The sequence below is a fragment of the Macaca thibetana genome, chromosome 4, assembly GCF_024542745.1.
Source record: "Macaca thibetana thibetana isolate TM-01 chromosome 4, ASM2454274v1, whole genome shotgun sequence".
NCBI classification, from domain to species: domain Eukaryota; kingdom Metazoa; phylum Chordata; class Mammalia; order Primates; family Cercopithecidae; genus Macaca; species Macaca thibetana.
The window spans coordinates 161,218,914-161,236,677 of NC_065581.1; the positions used below are offsets into that span (position 1 = coordinate 161,218,914).

General features: G+C 40.2%; 1 protein-coding gene and 1 long non-coding RNA gene across 3 annotated transcripts in view; both read left to right on the plus strand.

Annotated features, from left to right (window-relative positions):
- The window catches only part of LOC126953713 (uncharacterized), a 43,142-nt gene extending 30,107 nt beyond the window's left edge, over positions 1-13,035 (plus strand). Inside the window, exon 2 of the long non-coding RNA XR_007725320.1 lies at positions 1-13,035. This exon is cut by the window's left edge and continues 22,058 nt beyond it. This is a non-coding gene — a long non-coding RNA (uncharacterized LOC126953713).
- The window catches only part of PACRG (parkin coregulated), a 584,691-nt gene that overhangs the window by 394,313 nt on the left and 172,614 nt on the right, over positions 1-17,764 (plus strand). The window lies entirely within an intron of this gene.

Sequence of the window (17,764 nt, forward strand, 5' to 3'; positions counted from 1 at the left end):
AATGTTGAGCGTGTTCCTTGTTTTCTTCTGATTAGAGGTGACACAGTGCTCTGTGTCCAGTGGCCACCCAGGTCTTTGAGATAAGCAAACACTGTCCTCCTGATCAGCAGCCTCCATCTTCCTACTGATCACAGAGCAGCGTGGCAGTGATTAGGAGCATGGACTCCACCTCTTTCTGACTGTATGTCCTTGGCCAAGGTAGCTAACCTCTCACTGTCCCTCAGTTTCCTCATCTACATAATGAGAGTAACAGTAAGTTTGGCTGTGAGGATTAAATGGGCTTACATTTACAGAATGCTTAAAACGGTGCTTGGCAAATTATAAGAGCTTGTTTGGAAAAATAACAAGACTAGAAGGGGTGGATCATTCCAGAAAATTAAGGAATCAAAGAGAAAGATGGAGGGATTTAATACCAATCTGGCAAAGGAAGTGCCTTCCAAAGAAAAGTATACCTCATGTGTCTCATAGTTCCTGGGGACATAGTGGGACAAAATAAATAAAAGGAGAAATGGCAAAGGCAAAATAAGCATTGTCTTAGATAAGGAATGAGGGAGCAATGAAGAAAACAGAGCTGCATAGTCCCTTCTGCAACCACAAAGCTGCTTAGTCCTATGTGTGTCTTGACTGTGTATCTCACTGGAATGAAGGTGGTTGCATTGAGCACCTTTGGGGGTGGAGGATGCTGAACAATGTTAGCAAACTGTGTTGGACATCACACCCAGTTTCCCTGCATCTGTCCAGAGAACCCTCCTTTCTCCTGGTCTTCTAGGCCCAACATCTGGCTATTTCACTTCATTTTTCCTCCTCCCTTGGCCTTAAGTCAGGAACTAATTTTTTCCCACTTTGCCCTTCCTATGTCATTATTCTTCCCTTTCTTTCCTACTTTCTTTTCTGATACCCTGTTTTGAATGCATGTTACCTTTAACCTCAAGTGCCTGAACAGGCTCCTAGTCAGTCTTCAGAAGCATCTCACCGCACCACCTCCACCACTTTTCTGTGCAAAACCCTTCAATGAACTTGCACAATAATGCCAAAATGTCCATCAAGCGGTTTTCAAAGATTTGTCCCACTTTGGTCACAGCGTGCCTTTCTAGCATCATCTCCCACTACTGGGCCTCTCCCCTCACACCTAATCCTCCTCCTGCAAGCCCTGCTTTAGCCGGACTCAGCAAGCACGTCCGTGCACTCAGCGCACCTTTGCACTTAGCAGGCCCTTTGCCTGGAGTTCTGTCTAATCTGGCCCAGGAGCAGTTAGGGAAACTTTACTGAGCCAGAAGCACTGCAGGTGGGTGTACTGAGTTGAAAAGTCTCCCCTCAAGATCCATGTCCTTCCCAGAACCTCAGAATGTGACCTTCTTTGGAAATAGAATTATGTAGATATAATTAGTTAAGATAAGGTCCTACTGGAGTCGAGTGGGTCCTAAATCCAATATAACTGGTGTCCTCATAAGAAGAAGAGGCACGGTCACACACAGAGGGAAGATGACATGAAGACAGTCACACACAGGGAAGAAAGCCCCGTGAAGATGGACACAGAGAGGGAGCCGATGCAACTTCAAGCCAAAAAGTGCTAAAGATTGCTGGCAACTACCAGAATTTGGAGAGACTCATAAAATATATTCTCTCTTAAAGCCGTCAAAAAGGGTGGCTCTGTTGAGCCCTTGATTTTAGACTGTGAGACACTTGTTTTAAGTCACCAAGTTTGTGGTACTTTACAACAGCCGTAAGAAACTAACACTGCGGCTGTTGAATGTTAAGAGCCCTCAGCTGTGAATCAGAGCGATCCTGCCTCCCTCACCACCTAAGAATGTTGCCGGGATCAAACGGGCTAAGATGTGACCGTGCTATTAGATGTGCAAAATTCTACGCAAGGGTCGTGTAAACTGACTTATTTTTTAAAAACCCTCTCATTCCCTTGCATAACTCCTACCACAATACTTTACCCATAAAATGTGTTCAAATAGGCACGATTTGAATCTTTTCATTTATTCATTTAACATCACATTAATTTTATTTTAAAAGACAAAAAACTTAGTCATAAATAACATGGCTCATCTTCAAACTACTGTGTAGCCATTTGTGTGCAGCTTTGACTGCATGTGGTGTTATTTCAGAAAGATACGATTTGGCTTATCTAGCTGAATGTAAGTAATATATTACATTTTAATATTAGCTTATTATATATTAATTTTTTTTTTTTGAAACGGAATCTCACTCTATAACCCAGGCTGGAGTACAATGGCAACATCTCGGTTCACTGCAACCTCCGCCTCCCCAGTTCAAGCAATTCTCCTGCCTCAGCCTCCCGAGTAGTTGGGATTGCAAGCACATGCCACTACCAACCCCAGCTAATTTTTGTATTTTTAGTAGAGACGGGATTTTGCCATGTTGGTCAGGCTGGTCTCGAACTCCTGACCTCAGGTGATCCACCTGCCTTGGCCTCCCGAAGTGCTGGGATTACACAGGCATGAGCCACAGCGCCTGGCCACTATATATTAATTTTTAATATACTAATGAAGTTAAATATCTGTGGATCTGAAAATAAGATTTATTTTATTTAAGGTGACAAAATTAATTTGTTTTCACAAGTTTGGCTGGTTTTATTTTTGCCACTTACTAGAAATCTAGTAAATGTATATTTTATTTAACATGGCTTTTTAATACCATTCCTTTGAATTTGCTCATCAGTAAATTTAATCAATCACTTTTTTAAAGAAACAGAACAAACTTTCTAATCCTAGTACCATAAAGTGATCTCTTGCAAGGAAATAAAGAAGAATCCAAATCTGAGTGCCAGGAATCATTATTGATAAGGTGAAGGAGAACAAGTTTCCCTTTTGATTCCCAACTTCTCCTTGAAATATGACACCCAGAATATGATTCTTTCTATATCCATTTTCTCTAAGAATCTTTGAGCGATTTGCGTGTGCCCTGTGATTAATACAGCCTAGTCATAGCCTGGTGAGGCTGGCGGCAGTCCTGCTTAGAGCAGAAACACAGAGCATGACAGTTACAAGCACGTGATCCACAGAGCCAGGAAAAGACCCTGAGACACAACCCACTCCTGCACCTCCTCGGTAGGAGCTATACTCAACTTGTGATTTAATTCTGAGCTCTTACAGGCATTTGTTAAATCCATAAGAAAAATACTTTAAAAATTCGTACTTACATTTAATAGCAATTTAGATTCCTACAACTGGGGACAAAAGCTTTATTTCACTTCCAAATGGACTTCAAATAACGTCAATTGGATGTGCACTAGAAAAATATAATTTTAAAAGGTGTTCCCAAGAATTAGTGAAGAAGAAAAGTCATGGGAATTAGGGAGAGTAATTTCTAGGTAATTTTTCTTGGCTGCTTTTGTCCATATGATATTTGCGGTGTATGAGTTAGGTTAAGCTAGACGATGCCAAAGTAACAGAATATACTACCAAATTTTTCTGTGGCTTAAGAATCAGTAAGTTTATTTATTTTTCAGGTTAATAGGCCAGTATTGGTCAGGTCCAGATGATTTGGGAGAAGAAGGGTTTGCTCCATGCAGTTGTAGGGACCTAGGCTGATAGCAGCTTTATCATATTCAGCATGTGGCCTCATGATCTTAGTCACAAGGTTGATATTTTGGAGGAGGTTTTAATAGGCCAAGTCTGGAAGGAGTGTGTATCAGTTATACTTCTTCCATTGGCTAGAACTCAATCACATGACCACACCTCACTGCACAGGAATCTGGGAAATGTAGTTCATCAAACACTCAAAAATAAGTGGAGCTGAATTTTAATCAATAACTACAAGTCTCTGCAACAAGGAGAAATGTGTACCTGATGTTTCTTGTGGAAGAGAAGAATAATTAGCTGACTTTTTCTATATAATCCCCAACCAAAAGAAGTCTGATTCATGCTCGTTTGCTCCTAAAACAGAAGTAGATCATTTGTGGGGAATATGTTATTAGAACATCCCTAGAGAGAAGCCCATTATCCAGCTTCATTTTCCAACTTCATTCTCTTGGCAGGAGACATATTTCTCTTTCTGCCTGTCCACTGAGTCTGTGCCACAAGCAAAGAGATGCTGTATGTCTTGCCTATAAAGCAGGGCTGGGCTGCAAAGCTGTCGAGCCCAGTGCAAAATGGAAATGTGGAGCTCTTGATTCAAAAGCAGGAAAGCAATGTTACTAACTAAAATACAAAGCTTTTTTCTTTCTTCCCCAGTCTCTCAATTTGTCATAGTGTTTTTTACTTGCTAGTTAGTTGCATTCTAAGGAAAAGTAAACATTTAAATATTGGCATGAATTTTACCATTCATCTTAATATTGTGCAATTCCAATTATAAACAAACATTTAAGACACAGTCCAACTCATATGTGCAATCACTGAATCTAACTACACAATTTGAATTTTGTAACTTATATATGTGCATATGCACTTTGTTCTTGCTAGAACAGCGGGCATGTTGCACAAAACCAAATCACTTATTTTTATTTCACTTCTTGAGACTCGCACATTCTACCAACATTCTACCTTCAGCTTACTGATGAATAAGGAAGAATGGAAAGGGAAGGAACTATGGGGTCCCCTATGTTTCCCTTCTGTTCCAGGCCATCATTTCCTGCTTCAGTTGCTGGCTCCAACAAGAAAAGCACAGGAGTAAGAAAGGATATGATAGGGTTCATCGGTCACTATGTTTTTAGAATGCCATTGCCTTCTTTCTGCACTCAAAGCAAGTTCTGGTTCAAATGAAAAGTATGGCGCCTTAGGGCTGTAAGTGCCCCTGTTTACTCAGCAGGAGACGTCACACATTTACCTTGACCCCTGCACACTGTGGGTTCACCAAAATTCTGACTCCAATGGCATCAAAGAGATTTAAGCCACACATAGAGCCCTTCTAAGTGCAGGGCCTCAAGCAACTTCATGTTCTGTGCTATACTAAAGTTCTATACTAAAAGACACGTATTTAGAGGAAGGATACCACAGACCAACACTGATGTCTACAGCAGCAAGAACTGTAGGACATGCTGTCAATTTTGTAATGGTTTTAAGGGAAAAAAATACTCTATTAATGTACATCTTAATTGTCAGGTGCATCCTAATTTCAGAAAATGTAAAATAACAGGGGGGAAACTTCAATTCCTAGAATTGCAGCACATAACATTCTTTACCCTAGTACCCACCTAACTACTACTACTAATGGGCTAATATGTGTTTTTAAATATTTCAAACAACCCGAAAAACATAAAGACTGATCTATGAATCCCTGCATACCCACCAGTCAACTTTATCAAATCTCAACAGTTTTGCCACACTTGCTTCACAAGATTCTTAAGGAGAAAAAACATTTCGAATAACACCGACAACCACCTGTGGACCCCTCCTCTACTTACTTTACCTCTCCTCCCTCCTCCGAGGTGATGAGTTTCCTGCAATCATTCTTTGTCATTCACATGCATACTTTTTTACTCTCAGTACATATATCTGTAACCATAAACATTTTTCACATTGTGAATTCGATATAGAGCAGTATAATAATACTGTACATATCATTCTTCAACATGCTTTCTCATGCATCATTATTACTTTGAGATCTGTATTTCTACATGTGATTCTAGTTAAGTCATTTTTTTTGAAACGGAGTCTTGTTCTGTTGCCCAGACTGGAGCGCAGTGGCACGATCTCGGCTCACTGCAAGCTCTGCCTCCCAGGGTCAAGTGATTCTCCTGCCTCAGCCTCCCAAGTAGCTGGGACTACAGGCGCACCACCATGCCTGGCTAATTTTTGTATTTTCAGTAGAGACAGGGTTTCACCATATTGACCAGGCTGGTCTTGAGCTCCTGACCTTGTGATCCACCTGCCTCGGCATCCCAAAGTGCTGGGATTACAGGTGTGAGCCACCGCGCACGGCCTTAGTTAAGTCATTTTAATAACTAACTAGTGTAATTGTATAAATATACCGCAATTTATCTGTTTATTTGATTGTCATTTTAAATGTTTCTCTTTTTTCTTTATTATAAACAATGATTTAGGATATCTTCTTCCACATTTCTCTTAGTATACGTGAGCTGGAGTTTTTAAAGAAAAATACCTAGAAGTGGACATGCTGGGCTGAAAGTTATGTACATCACATGTTTAACTTTTCTGCATGTGGCCAAATGGCTCTCCAGTCTCCAAGCCCAGAGGTAGTGTGGAGATGCATCCCTGCACAAGCTGGCTGACGCTTGTAAGGGCCCAACATTTGAATCCTTGCTAAACACAGGAGTGCAAGATGTATCTTTAAATTTGCATTTTTCCCAACGACTAGTGAAGTTGAGCATCTTTTCTTATATTAGTCGAGTTTCTTTTCTAAAAAATTGCCTATTTCAATGCTTTGTGCATTTTTTTCTAGGTTATGTATCTACTTTTTATCAATTTGTGATATTTTGTTCATTATGAATGCTACTGTTTGGTTATATGTGTTTCCAGACTTTAGTTTTTATGCCATTTATTGGGTCTTTTACAAAAATAAGATTATAAGTTTTGTGTCATTAGATTCATCAAAATCCTCCCTTTGTGGTTTCAGGTTTTTGTACCTTGATTAAGACAAGCCTCCGTTCCCTGTGTCATTCTCCCAGTGTCAGTTATGGACACCATCACCCTAACTCCCTGCTCTGCCTCTCTCTGATGCGAAGTTTCCCTTTGTGCGTGTGTTTCTGCTTTTCTTCTTTTACCCACTACAGGTATACAGTTCCTCCATCTCCTTCAAAATCGTCTGGCCTGTTCTTAATCCTTTGTGTTTCTATTTGAATTTGAAGATCAACTTGTCAAGATCCATTTTAAAAATCTTGCTGAAATTATTTTTTGGAATTGCTTAGATTTACAGATTAATTGATGAGAAATTGCCATGTTTAAGAGATTGAATTTTCCCTTCAGAAACAAAGTGCATATCTCCCTTAATTTAGAATTTTTTATACTTCATTCATGTTTTTAAATTTTTTCCATAAAGATTTGCACAGCTTTCGCTAGTTTCAGGGTTCATTTTTTAAAACACTTTGCTGTTTACTACAATCCTTAGATCTCCTCTATAACATAATCTCCTAAATTTATTCATAGTTATAACTGAAACTGTTGTACTACACCTTGATTTTTTGCCAATTTAGGGATTACTGAATGAACTAATGCAAAATCCATTTTATGCAAATCTATACATTCCGTTTTGAATAATTTATTCAACGAAATACTTTCTAAAGAGAATCATATGCGATGAATAAAAATATCTTGAATAGATTGGAAATGTTCCTGTTTTGTTTTCATTTTAAATGCATACTAAATGCGCTAACGACATAGAAAGATTTTGGGTTCTATTAGATTCCTCAAATATAAAGACTTTGGATGCATCACTGTTTCAAACGATGAATAGTTTAAACAGAACTCCTATTTACAGCCATGTTTCCAAATGCATTTTTTACTTGAACTATTTTGAGATATAAAAATAAGCACAGAGATTTTGTGATAGCTTTGCAAGTAGCAATATTTTTGAAACATGAAATAGGCGTTTTGTCTGGAGAAGCCTTATCTATCACAGTCCATGTCTGAAATCACAGTCGTTTAATGAGCTCTGTTTTATGGAAGCTGCCGATGCCTCATTCGTAAGTCTCCCCATTCTTTCCAATGTCACACAGACTTTGGAGATGAATTTAAATTTCATCATTATCCATGACCTACAATGTGTACATTGACCATACTAGATTTTCCCTTTTTGAATATATTCCCAACACTGCACCTCCCTGCCCTGCTTTATTGTTCGCTTGCCAGTCCTCGGCTTCGTTTTATTCCTCTGGCGTTTTAAACAAAATAAAGATCCAGGCTCATGCTGAGGCAGTGCCAAACGAACCACCAAAATCCTCAGACCTCCATCCATTCCAAGGGGAGCGCCAGGATTTCCTATGCGACAAGAACAGGGAGAGCTCTCGGATCCTTTCTCCATCCCTCCAGCACTCCCCCGGCTCTCGAGAACACCGTCAATGCTCCCTAAGACCCCGTGCAACATGCAACAAGTCCGGAGCTCAGTCTCCACCCGGCCACACTCCAAGTGACAGCAATAATAGCTGGTGTTTCTAAAGTGCTTACTGGTGCCAGGGGCTGCATCCGTGTAGACTCATTTAATCCTCACAGCCCTAAGAGAGACACGTTTGACAGATGGAGAAGCTGCTCCGGGATACTCCGTGGGGGGATGACAGGAGCTGGCCCCACAGCCCGGCCTGGCTCCGCAGCGCACTGCCTGGGCCCTGCAGCTTGGAGCGGGCTCTGAGTGAGCTCCCTGCAGATATTCTCATGCTCCCTTCTCACCACGCTGCTCACCGTTTTATAGGTGAGGAAGCCACGGCTCAGCCTTCAGACTCTCCTCTACCTGAGCCTCAGAGCCTGGCTCAGAGGCTCTGAGCCCAGAACGACAGCACAGATGAAGGAGTAGGGGAACCTGTCGGAGCCGCCTGGGGCATTAGCAGATCCAAGTTCCAAATATGGAAAACTTAAAAAACGAGTTACAAACCTGTCGTCAATTTGACAGTAATGTTTTTATAATTACACATTGTGAAACTTACCTGAATTATAAAGCAATTTAAATATTGTTTTGTTTAACACCTCAGCTTGGATCTGGATGTTTTTCTAACTTAAGAACCAGAAGAAGGGTCACAAATGGGCTCCTGAAGAATAAGTTTCAGAATGCTGTGTTCACAACCATGGGGGCGTATCTGCCACTTCTGCCCCCAACTGGACAATCTAAGTTATCAGTGTGATAACCCATCTCCTAGGATGGTATTTAACTCAGGAGAGGCGGTTGCCAACCATTTTGGCACCAGGGACCAGTTTCGTGGAGGACAATTTTTCCAACGAACAGAGGAGATGGCGGTTTCAGGATGAAACTGCTCCACCTCAGATCATTAAGCATTAGATTCTCATAAGGAGCAGGAAACCAAGAGCCCTCACACGCACAGTTCGCAATAGGGTTCATGCTCCTATGAGAATCTGATGCCGCTGCTGACCTGAGAGGAGGCAGAGTTCAGGCAGTAACGCGTACTTGTCTGCTGCTCACCTCCTGCTATGCCGCGGGTCCCTAACAGGCTGCGGACCTGTACCACTCTGTGACCTGGGGGTTGCAGACCCTGCTTGGAGATGTTCTCCTTTATCCTACCTCTTCATTGCAACACTGAATAAAAATTTAACTGAAATGTTCATTATAATTCACATGCATTCAAATACTTGGTTGTACTTGGGTAAATGTCAGAGTTTCCTACATTACCTCACTGCTCCAGCTTTGTCTTTTATTCCATTCCATACATCACTCCTAGACTAATCATCCAAAATGAGTGTTAGAACATGAGTTTAGAGTCACATAGACCGGCCATATCCTGACTCCATCCTACACTGCCCATTTTAGTTTCCAGTGGCTGCCGTAACAGATGACCACAAACTTGATGGCTTAAAACAACAGAATGTGTTCTCTCACAGTTCTGAAGGCCAGAAGCTCAACATCAGCTTCACTGGGTCAAAAGCAAGCTGCGGCAGAAAGAATCCATTCCCGGCCTCCCCCAGCTTCCAGTGCTAACAGCATTGCTTGGCTTGTGGCCACATCACGCCAGTCCCTGCCTCGTCTTCACATTGCCTCCCGCTCTTCTGTGTACTGTGTCCAAATCCCCCTCTGCTTCCCTCTCATAAGGACACTGTGATTGAATGTAAGGCCCATCTGGGTAAGCCAGGATCCTTAACTTAATCACATTTGCAAAGACCCTTTTCCTAATAAGGTACATTTGTACCTAATAACGTACCTAATAAGGTACATTTACAGTTTCTGGGAGTTAGGACCTGACATCTTTCTGACCATAGGTCAACCTGTGTGATTGCAGAGAAATTATTTAATCTTTCTTTATTCAGTTGTTTTCACTGTCTAATGGGTATCTGTTTCACAGGGTTGCCTGAGGCTCAGAGGAGACGGTTTACATAAGGCACTTACTGCAATGCTTGGCAAAAAAAAAAGCTTTTAATAAATAATAACTATTTGTTTTGTTTCTATAGGCCAAAAGTGCAGCATCTCTCCATTACTTTCTGTCTTAATCCCTTAGTCTATTAGGTTGGTGCAAAAGTTATTGCAACTGCCAAAGTAATTGCCATTAAAAGTAATTGCAAAAACTGCAACTACTTTTGCCCCTAACTAATAGAAATCCCTATGTCCATCATCTAGTTCCAACAATTTTCCCAACCTTGTCTTTTACTATTTTCTTTGTAGACCTTCTAGTCTAACTAGATGTGTTTGCTAAGGAGTCCCTCAACTGAGTGTTCTTGCTTCTCCCCTTTGTGTCTTTATTCTTTGTTGCTCCTGTCTGTGAAAGTTGACTCCTTCCTCTTTGCCTATCCAAATACTGTCCCTTCTGCCAGGACAAGCCCCATTCTCATCCTCTCCTTGAAGCTTTCCCCCATCAACCCAGCTCAGGCTTGTCTCTCCCCGTGAAGACAATCAGTGCTGCTCTCCACGATGCTGCCTCACTCTTACCATGATGGCTCTGTACACGTAGACCAAGCTGCCTATAGACAGTTGCATGCTATGTACGAAGCACGCAGCAATGATGGATAAACCATTGTGACAGAGAACCCCAGGAAGTCAGATCTGGGCTCACAGACTAGATTCACATCTTCGATCCCTAGGCCAGAAACAGAATAGGCAGTGAGGGGGCCTGAAGTCACGGGCCTCCTGAGATCCCAGTTGAAAAGCAGGCCATGGTGGGTGAGAGCCTGGCCTCCGTGGGGTACGGAGGATGAGAGTCTCCCTGTGGGGTGGAGTACCAGGCCAGGCTTGCTGCTCAGAGGCGGAGGCTACAGTGGAGTCTTTCACTAAAAATAAATACAGAAATAAAAATTAAAATCTGCTGCCAATGCTGTCTGCTGCTGGACTGGGAGCTCTAGGAGTTGAGTGCAGACAGCCACAAAACTATTAGGTGGGAAATAGACAGCAACGATTGAGAAGGAGTGAAAGAAATAGGAAAAAATCATTTTCCTGCTAAAATAAGTCTGCAAATAAAAAATTTCATAACCCATGAAGAAATTCCATGCTAAAAAAGGCAGCCCACAAAATAAAAATTGAGAACACGTGTTCATTCTGGATTAAAATAAATTCCTATGACAGCACAAGAGGTCCCGAAATCATGCTAGATATCCAAAGAAATAAATAGGATAAATTCATAAAAGTAAAAATAAATTATTTTTTGAAAAGGATAGAAATCTTGAAACAAGAGCAGACAAATGTGAAGAAGAAGAAATGATAAATTTGGTTAAATAAAATGGGAAGCTGCCCAGGGAGGATGAAGGTTAATGGCATCATGATGGGAGAGACAAGTGAGCTGAAAGCTGTTCTTCGAATTGGAAGTATATTTCCAATTGAGAAAGATTAAATATGTAAATTCTATCCTAAGCACGGTGTGATAAAACTGAAAAACATTAAAGACAACAAGAAAATATTTAGGCCACCTAAGAGAAAGGGCAGACACCACAGAGACCCACTGGATCCTCAGTGGAAGTAGCAGCAGCCCGAGACACAAGGCAGTGGGTTGGTATCTCGAGTGCTGAGAAAAAATAAAACCAACTACCTAGAACTTTACACACAGTTAAGATATCACCCAAGAGGGAAGGTAAAATAAAGACAATTTCAGACATACAAAGATGAAAAGAGTTTGCCAACTCTACTTAACTCTAAGTAAAATTACCGCCGAAGTGAGTACATTAGCAAGAAGAACAAACCCACAGCTAAGACTGAGATACCAGAAATAATGGCAAGTCCCAAAATTGATAAAATGTCAGTAAGATTTATGAACTATGGGATTTTTGTAATGTGTGTTTTTAAAAAAAAAAAAAAGCCAGACTAATATTCCAGACAACAATGGTAGGATGTCAGAGGCGTTTTCAGTCAGCAGCCAAAGTTTTGTTTCATCTGGGAGAAAGATAAAAATATTTAATCACTTTGGAATTTCCATACCTAAAACCACGCTAAAGGATTTAAAGGAAAAAAATGAAAAATCCATATTAAGCTAAAGAAACATAAGGAGTAATAGTAAGATCAGATAAAAAAAAGCATTATTGGAGAAAAGAGGGCGATAAGAAGAAGTAAAATCCACCAAAATGACATAAAAATCACGATCCCGTATTATCCTAATAATACAGCAGAAATATACAAAGTAAAAGATAACAGAATTATAAGAAAATTGGACAAATCCAAAAAGTAAAGGATCATAACTCTAACAGATCAAATAAAAAATTGTTGAAGATATGGATGATTTTTTAGTAAGAAAATTAACAGGTGAGTTTTGACATATAGAGAATTCTGCACCCAGGAGTGATAGTCCTTTGTATGCTCCTAGAAACATTTACAGAATTGACCATGAAGAAGATTAAAATTTCAACAAATTTAAATAATTCATATTATTCAAATGATATTCTCTAGCAACTAAAAAAATGTACAACTAAAAGTATAGTGTTTGAAATGAATTCATAATTCATAAGCTAAAGAACTAGATTGAAAATAAATGTAGACCATTCAATTTAAGAATTAGAAAGTGAGCAACAAGGTAAATGCAACAAAAACAGAAGTAAACAAAAGAGCAAACATTCGTGAAATAGATGTCAAGGAAACAGTAAAGAAGATCTGCAAAACAAAACCAGGTTCTTTGAAATAGCAAATAAAATACACGTTTCACCAAGATTGAGCACAAGAAAAAAAGTCTCAAGTAAACAGTAATTCATTCATAAATCAATGCACATGAATTCAGAATTTAGTTGAAAGAAATAATTTACTAGAAACATATAAGTTACCAAAAAATAGAAACCCAAAATAAACCAATAAACATTAAAGAAAATGAATAAGTAATCAAAAGCTTCCCCACCAAAAAGAAGCCACATACCCAGTTCATTTTACAATCAATTTTTTCTAAGTATTTAAATATCGTTTCTTTCTCTCAAACTATTCCAGAGAACTGAAAAAGAAGAATTGAAGAAGGTAGGATAACTCATGAGAGCCAAAGATGGAAAATATGTGAACATAATTGCAAAAATCCTAAGTAACATGTTGTCATATTTAAAAAATTCTAATAGATCAGGATGAAGTAGGACTGTCCTTGGAATGGACGTGATCACTGAGTTCCCAGAGCCTTGTTATGGTGGTCTGAGAAGGCGCACTGCACCCTGTAACATTCTCTCCATAAAAATGTAACCCCAACTTCATGATGAAAAACTCATCACACAAACCCAAACTGAGGAAATTCTACAAAATACCTGGCCAGTATTTCTCAAAACTCTGAAGATCATGAAAAATAAAGACTAAGAATCCATCCTAGAACAGAGGAGACTCTGGAGACCTGATAACTAAATACAGGGCTGTATCCTGGTGGAATCTTGAAACAGAAAGAGGACAGCGGTGGAAACACTGGTAAAATCCCAGTAATACCTGAAGCTTAGTTAAAAGGAATCTGTTCAAGTTGATTTCTTAGCTTTGACAAATATAAGATGTAATACAAGATATTAATATTGGAGAAACTGGGTGAGGGATGCAGAGAGCTCTCTGTACTATCTTTGCAACTCTTAGTATTAGTAAATCTAATATTATTCCATATTTTAAAAGTTTATTAAAAAATAAAACTAAAACACCTCAACACCTACTCATGATGGAAACTCTTAGCAAACCACCTTGGGAAACGTGTCTCAGCTTGATGATGGTGTCCATCATTGCTTCATGGTGTTCAAAGCATAAGTAGAGGTTTTATTTCACACATTGTAGTGAGGATTAAATGAAGCAATATATATGCAATGGCTTATGAATTAATATTATTATTCCTGTGATCCCAGCAACAACAACATCAGAAGTCTGCTTGTTGCTTTAGTGCAGAGTTCTTGCCCTTGTTTGTGCCACACAGCGCTTAGACAGCCCGGGAAGTCCTTCAGACCCCTTCTCAGAATGTCTGCCAATGCACAACATACAATTCATATAGTTACTATGTGTGTACATATATAGTTGTTAAATCACAATAATACTTTTCTGATATTGAACTAAACTTTCATTCTAAGGATAGCCCTATTTGGTCACGATGTGTGGTTGAGAAATCAACAGGCCTGGGCGATGTCAGCAAGGAAGTGAGGCAGAGAGAAGAATCCATTTCCAGTGCCAGGGCTGGGCCTCCTGGGTGGTGGAAAACTCAGGGCAAAGAGATCCTGAGAGGGGACGAGGAGGAAGGACCAAGAGGTCGGTGTGGGAACTTGTTGAGTTTGAGTTGAATGATGTTTTCAACTGGATATTTTTCATAATTGCATATCTTTTTTGAAAAGCAGTTTTTAGGCCGGGCGCAGTGGCTCTCACCTGTAATCCTAGCACTTTGGGAGGCTGAGATGGGCCTTGAGGTTAGGAGTTTGAGACCAGTTTGGCCAACATGGTGAAACCCTGTATCTACTAAAAATACAAAAGTTAGCTGGGTGTGGTGGTGCATGCCTGTAATTGCAACTACACGGGAGGCTGGGGCAGAAAAATAGCTTAAACCTGGGAGGCAGAGGTTGCAGTGAGCTGAGATCATGCCACTGCACTTCAACCTGGGAGACAGAGCGAGACTCCGTCTCAAAAAAAAAAAAAAAAAAAAAAAAGAAGGAAAAGTAGTTTTTAAATCTTTTGGCTGACCATGCACTCACTGTAGCAGTTTAAAAAATTACGCATGAAAAGCGACACACATGCACACACATACGTTATATTACTGCAATGATGTGTATTAGTAATATGTAATGTATATTATAGTACTAACGTTTTTATAATGAAAACACAAGAATAAAAATTGTGAAGGATGACGTTAAAGGTAAATACAGGTCGGGTTCAGTGGCTCACATCTGTAATCCCAGCACTTTAGGAAGCTGAGGTTGGTAGATCACCTGTGGTTCGGAGTTTGAGACCAACCTGGCCAATATGGTGAAACCCTATCTCTATTAAAAATACAAAAATTAGTTGGGTGTGGTGGCACACGCCTGTTATTCCAGCTACTTGGGAGGCTGAGGCATGAGAATCACTTGAACCTGGGAGGTGGAGGTTGCAGTGAGCCAAGATCACGCCACTGCACTCCAGCCTGGGCGACAGAGTGAGACTCTGTCTCAAAAGAAAAAAAGAAAAAGTACAGATATAAACATTTTTCTCTCTGCATCCCTTTGGTTTAGTGAGCGCCAGGCAGTAACATCAGGTACAGATGTAAAGTTTGAAAAAAACAGAGGAGTTGTGTCTGCAGGAATGACTTTCATAATGAAAGACTAGAGCAGGTACAGAGATTGGGGACCCCTCCCGCCCTCTTTTCCCCATCCCCTCTGAGCCCTGCTGATGTTGAAAGGTAGCTCATGCTTCATGTTTCAGCTCTGAGGTTTACTGCTATTGATGCTACATCTCAGTGACTTCTGGCTTGGAGATCACTGGTCCCACCCAACCTGCCGTGAGAGACAATTTGTGAAAAGAGCCCAGAGTCTGGAATCTGAAGACCTTGGTTTGATTCTGGTCTCTATCGCTTTCCAGCTAAATCATACATCTTAGACAAATCATTTGATCACTCCAAGCCTTGATTTTCTCGTTCATAAACTGGAGGTTGTATATTTCTTTCCACAGTGTAATGAGGATTAAGTGAGACAATGTAAATCAAAGTGATTTGTGAGCTAGAGTGCCAGGAACTACACCAGCATTTGTTGTTACTTTTTGTATAATCATCAACCCTAGTCATGCAGTGTACATTTTCCTGTCTACATCTTCCATCAACTATACATCAAATGTGTCATATTCCCCCTAGGTCCAGAAGTGGCAATAATTCTGCAATCATTAGGTTACCTTTTCCTATCCACAGCACTTGTTTTCCTGTCCTAAGCAGAACACTGGTTTTCCAGCTGGGATGATTTTCCCTCCCAGGGGATGTTTGGGTGCTCCCAGTGAGGGTGGGGATACAGTACTGGCTTCCAGTGGGTAAAGGCCGGGCGTGCTGCTAAACATCCGACACTGCACAGGACAGCCCCGCCACAAAGACCAGAAAGCGTCAGTACCTGGAGTGGTTAATCCATCCTCTGAACCAGCTGGAATGACAGGCATGGAAGTTTTGGTTGTTGATCTTTATTCCTACAGTTGAATCCCATTTTCTGTTAGAGGTCACTTACCTTCATTAGCAGAAGGCCCTGGCCTGGCTTTGGGTGTGTCTAGGGTGCCGTGACGCCTACTGGAGATGGGAGAGGAGAAGGAGACCTGCAGGGTAAGATGAGAGGCGGTGCAGGAGAGAGAGCTGCTGGCTCTGCCTTCATTTACGAATGTAACCTTTTTAACATGTATTAAGTCTCTGGTGGTGAAAACCTTAAAATTATTGAATTTCAGTTTTGTGTAGGTAGCAGTCACATTTTACTGCTTTCCGTTCTTCTACTGTTGTCTTCTCCCTTCTGTTTAGTTCTTCTGACTCTTTGGAAGTCCAAAAAGCCTTATGTACCAGACCATCACTCTTCTGTTCTCCCTCTTCCTCTTTCTTTTATAAATCTTTGTGCATGACACACATTAATGACCAGGAGATGCCGTTGGTAGCCTTGCATCCATTTCTGGAATCCCAAGACTTAGCCTTCACCACCACTTCCTGACCACAGCAAGTAGTTACCAAGGGCAATGGAGATATTTTCATTCCTACCCTTGGTCACTTACCCTGATGCCTTCTGTTGATTTTCAGAATCAGAAGTCAAGTTGATCATCTCAATTGTGAATTATTCAGTCTAATGGCACGGAAATTAATAAGACAAAGTCGTGAAACTCCCATCTGTCTCCAAGCTATCTACTTGTGGATGTTTATCAAGCTAAGAAACTTGCCATATGTGTAACATATTGTCTGAAGGGGAAAAAAAACTCTCTACTTTTTTCTAGAAAATCCTGACATTGTATGTTGTGTTTTTGTTCCACCTTATTAGATGGTCTTCTCTTCTTGTCACAGGTAAATAAAATGGCTTCATCCTATTCATGTTTCTCTGTTAGCTTTTCATAATAGTAATATGAATGGTTTCTGTTTATATGGGGTGTTCAACCTCCCTCCACAAAGGATCTAATAACATCTTTTAAGTTCAATCTGTTCTTGTATTTTGCCTTACAAACTAACATGTTTTTAAATGTCTTTTCAGAAATGATAAACTTGAATTTTCCTCATGGTGGCTTTTGTCCAAACATCTCTAATTGTTTTGGAGATAATATCCTATTCATTTTCACAATATTCCTCTAAAAACGTAGGCAATATTATGCCACCTTGCGCATGGTCAGACCACAGCATGTGGGAGTTGATTAACTCTCATTTTGCCATGCTTCTACATTGCTCATCCCTTTCCATTCTGTTAGCCCATGGATGCTATCAGTTCTCTTCTGATCATCCTTTGCAGTTAGCTGAATACTCCTTAGGAAGTTTATCAGCCTCAACTCCTGTGATAGTTACTTGAGGACGTCTTATCCTCCTTCATTAGCCTGCAGGGTCAGTGTCCTTCTCTGATTGGTTTAGGACCACGTACTGAACTCCGCACGTATGATCCACACAGTTCAATGTATAGAATTACAAAAATGTCTAAGATCCAAATTAAAGGAGGGAATGTGAGCATTACAAATGGATGCAACATTGAACACACATATATTTATTTCGTGAATATAGAAAAATGAAAATGTAGCATTTTTATAGGATGATAGTAATATATTTGTTTTCATGTGCTTTTCTTATTTGTTTAATCCTCGTAAAATCTGACTA